The sequence below is a fragment of the Tripterygium wilfordii genome, chromosome 12 (assembly GCF_013401445.1).
Source record: "Tripterygium wilfordii isolate XIE 37 chromosome 12, ASM1340144v1, whole genome shotgun sequence".
NCBI lineage: Eukaryota > Viridiplantae > Streptophyta > Magnoliopsida > Celastrales > Celastraceae > Tripterygium > Tripterygium wilfordii.
Window position 1 is genome coordinate 7,897,865 of NC_052243.1, and position 5,299 is coordinate 7,903,163.

Consider the following 5,299-nt stretch of genomic DNA (forward strand, 5'->3'; position numbering starts at 1 on the left):
ATTGCAAAAGTGAGACCCACCATCACTTATGATGGCTCGAGGCATCCCAAATCTTGAGAAAATGTTTTCTTTTAAAAATTTTATCACAACTTGGTGATCATTTGTTCGAGAAGGGATGGCTTCTACCCACTTGGACACATAATCCACACCAACCAAGATATACAAATAACCAAATGAATTAGGGAAGGGTCCCAAGAAGTCAATGGCCCAACAATCGAAAATTTCCAAAATGTTAATTGGTTGGAGGGGCATCATCTCACGTTTTCCTAAATTACCTAGCCTTTGGAAATTGTCACAAGATAGGCAATAAGCATGGACATCTTTGTGCAAAGAAGGCCAATATAAGCCACTTCGAAGAATTTTGGCTGCGGTCTTTTTGGAGGAAAAATGGCCTCCACAAGCATATTTATGGCAAAAGGCCATGACACTTTCAAATTCATTATCGGGAATGCACCTCCTAATCACTTGATCAGAACAATACTTGAACAAATATGGGTCATCCCAAAAGAAGTTTCGCACATTGCGAAGAAATTTGGATCTATCAATCTTACTCCAATGAGATGGCATGTTTCCGGTCACCAAAAAGTTGGCAATGTCCGCATACCATGGAGTCAATTTAGAAGAGATGGCATTAGTGAGGAGGAGTTGTTCATCCGGGAAATGCTTATTGATGGGTATGCCATGTGAAATCAAATTTTGTCCGGGAAGTCTAGATAGATGGTCGGCTACTACATTCTCCACTCCTTTCTTATCTTTAATTTCAAGGTCAAATTCTTGAAGTAAGAGAATCCATCTAAACAACCTAGGCTTGGCATCAGCTTTTGAAAGTAGATACTTCAAAGCTGCATGGTCGGTAAAGATGATGACTTTCGAGCCAACCAAATAGGACCTAAACTTGTCCAAGGCAAAAACTATAGCTAGTAATTCCTTTTCGGTAGTGGTATAATTCACTTGAGCATCATTCAAAGTCTTACTAGCATAGTATATAACATGAGCATGTTTTTCTTTTCTTTGTCCTATGACCGCCCCAACCGCCACATCACTTGCATCACACATGAGTTCAAAGGGCATACTCCAATCGGGAGTTTGCATAATGGGTGCGGTGGTTAGGGCACCTTTCAAATCATCAAAAGCTTGTTGACATTGTGGTGTCCATTCAAAAGAGACATCTTGAGCAAGCAAGTTACTTAAAGGTTTGGCAATGGCACTAAAAGAATTAATAAACCTTCTATAGAAACCCGCATGACCCAAAAAAAATCTCACATCTTTAACACATGTAAGGGGAGGTAACTTTTGAATTAATTCAATTTTTGCCTTGTCAACCTCTATCCCTTTGGATGACACAATGTGTCCCAATACAATTCCATGTGTCACCATGAAATGACACTTTTCCCAATTGAGAACCAATTGGCTCTCCTCACATCTTTTTAACACACTTGCCAAATTAGCAAGGCATTGGTCATAGGTGTCTCCGTAAACCGAGAAATCGTCCATAAAGACCTCCACAATCTTCTCAACCATGTCACTAAAGATACTCATCATGCACCTTTGAAAGGTAGCCGGAGCATTGCATAACCCAAAAGGCATGCGTCTATAAGCAAAAGTTCCGAATGGACATGTGAATGTGGTCTTGTCTTGGTCTTCTAAGGCAATCTCTATTTGATTATATCCGGAATACCCATCAAGGAAGCAATAATAGGCTCTACCCGCTACTCTCTCAAGGACTTGGTCAAGGAAGGGTAAGGGGAAATGGTCCTTTCTAGTAACCATATTGAGTCGACGGTAGTCAATACACATACGCCACCCGGTTTGAATTCGAGTGGGCACCAATTCGTTCTTGTCATTCTTAACTACCGTAACTCCGGACTTTTTGGGGACCACTTGGGTAGGAGATACCCATTTGGAATCCGCAATGGGATAAATGATCCCCGCGTCAAGCAATTTTAGTACCTCCCCCCTAACTACCTCCTTCATGTTCGGATTCAAACGTCTTTGCATTTGTCTAACAGGCTTAGCTTCCTCTTCCATGTAAATCCTATGAGTACAAACCAAAGGACTAATCCCCTTCAAATCAGTAATTGTCCAACCTATTGCCCTTCTATACCTTTGCAAAACTTGAACAAGTTTCTCTTCTTGGGGAGAAGTAAGTAGGGAAGATATCACAACGGGGTATGACTCCTTCTCGCCCAAAAACACATATTTTAATTCACTTGGTAAGGGTTTCCTTTCCGGTGTTGGTGGATGCTCTATAGATGATTCAAGCTTAGTCTTGGAAGGTTCTAATTCCTCAATAGGTGGGTTGAATCGTCCTATGCTATGGATAGCTAAAGACTCCAAAACCTCATGAATTTCCTCTTCCTCAACTAGAAATTGACTACCTTTTTCGCTCAAAGCTAGCACACCTTCCACCGAATCCCTAGCAAGAGTTTTCTCGAAGTTCTCCTCAACATATGAATGGATCCAATCTACTTCCCTAATGTCTTCAAACTCGCCCATTTGCTTAGACACATTAAAGATGTTCATCTCCGCGGTCATATTCCCAAAAGATAGCACCATGACACCATTCCTACAATTGATCAAAGCATTTGAGGTTGCTAGGAAAGGTCTACCTAAAAGGACCGAAATTGGTTTGCTGAAGCTAGGGAGGGGTTGAGTATCTAAAACCACAAAGTCAACCGGGAAGTAAAATTCATCCACTTGAACTAGTACGTCTTCAACTATTCCCCTAGGAATCTTGACAGATCTATCGGCTAGTTGTAAAGTAATTCTTGTAGGCTTAAGCTCACCTAACCCCATTTGTTGATAGACCGAGTATGGAAGGAGATTAGCACTAGCACCTAAATCCAACAATGCTTGCTCAATCCTATGGTTCCCTATGACTATGGGAATGGTAGGGCAACCGGGATCCTTATATTTAGGTGGAGTGGTGGCTTGTAAGATGGAGCTTGCTTGCTCTGTAAGAAATGCCTTCTCCTTCACATTCAATTTGCGTTTCACGGTACACAAATCCTTGAGGAACTTTGCGTACGAGGGAACTTGTTTGATGGCATTTAAAAGAGGTATGTTCACTTTCACTTGTTTGAAAAGTTCAAACATCTCTTTATGTAGAGCCTCATTGGTTTTCTTCCCTAATCGGTGAGGAAATGGTGGCCTTGGGATACACTCTTTATCCTTAGACGTGTCTACCCTTGTCCTATGTGATTGTCCCTCACTCGCCTCATCGTTTCTTGGTATTTTCTCACCTTTCTCTAAATTTCTGGATGCATTGTCCGGATGATCAAAAATAGGTGTCCGGACACTTGCATCAAGTGTACCATTTTCCTGCACAATTTTCTCCAAACTATTCTCCTTTCCACTATTTCCTTTGTCCTTCCTCCCCACACTATCCCCAAAATTCTGCACCCCATCACTTTGATCAACATTCTCATTTGGTATGGGCCTATCCACAATGCGTCCATTTCTCAAAGTGAGGATGGATTGGGCTTGTTCATGTCCACTCACCCCCCCACTAGTAGATTCCACCACATTGGCTGGTTTGGATGGATTGGGATATGGTTGAGCTGGGAATTTACCCTTCTCATATGTGGTGAGAGCTTGGGTGACCTTAGTGATTTGACTCTTAATATCCTCAATGGCTCTATTGGTTTGTTCTTGGAATTTGGTGGCCTTTTGATTCTCCCCTATTTGAGCTTGCATGAAAATGGTAAGAGTGTCTTCAAGAGACCTCTTAGGAGGTGGAATGTAAGGTTGTGGAGGTGGTTGTGCAACACTTGGAGGAGGCAATTGTTGCTGGGGTGGAGTGGGGAGTGATTGAGATTGCGCATTCCCATCATTCCTCCACCAAAAGTTTGGATGATTCCTCCAAGGGTAATTCTCATTGTAAGAATTGTTGCCTTGGTTATTAGTAGGGTAGGGCTTTCTAAAGTTTTGAGAATTGTTCCCATTGTAACCTTGCCCAAATAGGACTTCCTTACAAGCCGGTAGAGCATTACACTCATCCGTCCTATGATCCCTACTTTCACACAAAGTACAAGCAACTTGTTCATCAACACCAACCACATTTATAGGGGCCTTTTGTGACTCTAAGGACTCCAATTTCTTGGACAACAAAGCAAGTTTAGCATGCACATCATCATTTTCATTCAAAACAAACTTGCCACTAGAGTTTGGCACAACATCATGTCGGGTTAGTGGAGGAGCTTCCCAAGATCGAGATTCCTCCGCCAACCCATCAAAGAAAGTGAATGCTTCATTGGCATCCCTATTCAAAAAATCACCTTGAGTCATGGTGGAGACCAATTTCTTCAAAGATGGAGTCAAAGATTTGTGGAAAAAATTCACAATTTGAAATTTTTGAAATCCATGGTGAGGGCACATAAACAACAAATCTTTAAACCTCTCCCAAGCTTGGAAGAAGGTTTCATGTTCTTTGCAATGAAAATTCATGATTTGTGTTTGGTAAGAGATGGTACGGTGGGAAGGAAAATATTTGTTGAGAAATTCTTCTTGCATTGCCACCCAAGTCGCAATGGATTGGGGGCGTAAGTTCTCAAACCATTGTTTTGCATGATCCTTCAAAGAGAATGGAAAAAGTTTGAGTCTCAAAATTTCTTGTGAGCATGTGACATCACCAAAAGTAGTACACACCGATTCAAAATCACGCACATGTGAATATGGTCGTTCCGATTCCATTCCATGGAATTTGGGAATCATTTGGAACATGGATGGTTTAAGGCTCACATTTTGTTGGTTCGGTGGCATGATGATGCAAGAAGGTTGGGTTTGCCTTGCGGGATGTGTAAGCTCCCTCAAAGTGCGATGCTCTTGGGCTTGGGCATGAAGGTACTCCATAGGAGGAGGTGCATGAAAGTTTTGCCCAAAAGGAGCATATTGTGGCACTTGTGGCATTTGAGGCATATTGTAATACATGGGATGCACATAGTTATATGGGGGAGGCATATGGTATGCGGGAGGCATATTGGGAGGTTGGTAGACATTTTGTGGGGCAAATTGCACCGCATTGTCGTATTGAAGTGGTTGAGGTGCATTTTGCAAAGCATGCTCAACTGGAACATTTGGCAAATTTTGGGCATCTTGCCCTTGCACAGGATTCATTAATTCATCAATGTTCACATGTTGCAAAAGACGACGCAATGCATCAAGATTCATATCACCCCCACGTACACTCCCCGCATCACTCACATTTATATCACCACCTATCCCATCTCTATTAGACCCATGCCCACTAACATTATCTCTAGGTTGAGACATGATGGCAAGGAACAATAGCAAGTAGCAC

The 5,299-nt window shown here is 42.0% G+C and overlaps 1 pseudogene; it reads left to right on the plus strand.

The window, feature by feature from the left end:
- Positions 1 to 4,357: 4,357 nt before the first annotated feature.
- Positions 4,358 to 4,457, plus strand: LOC120011613 (annotated as a pseudogene).
- Positions 4,458 to 5,299: the final 842 nt, after the last annotated feature.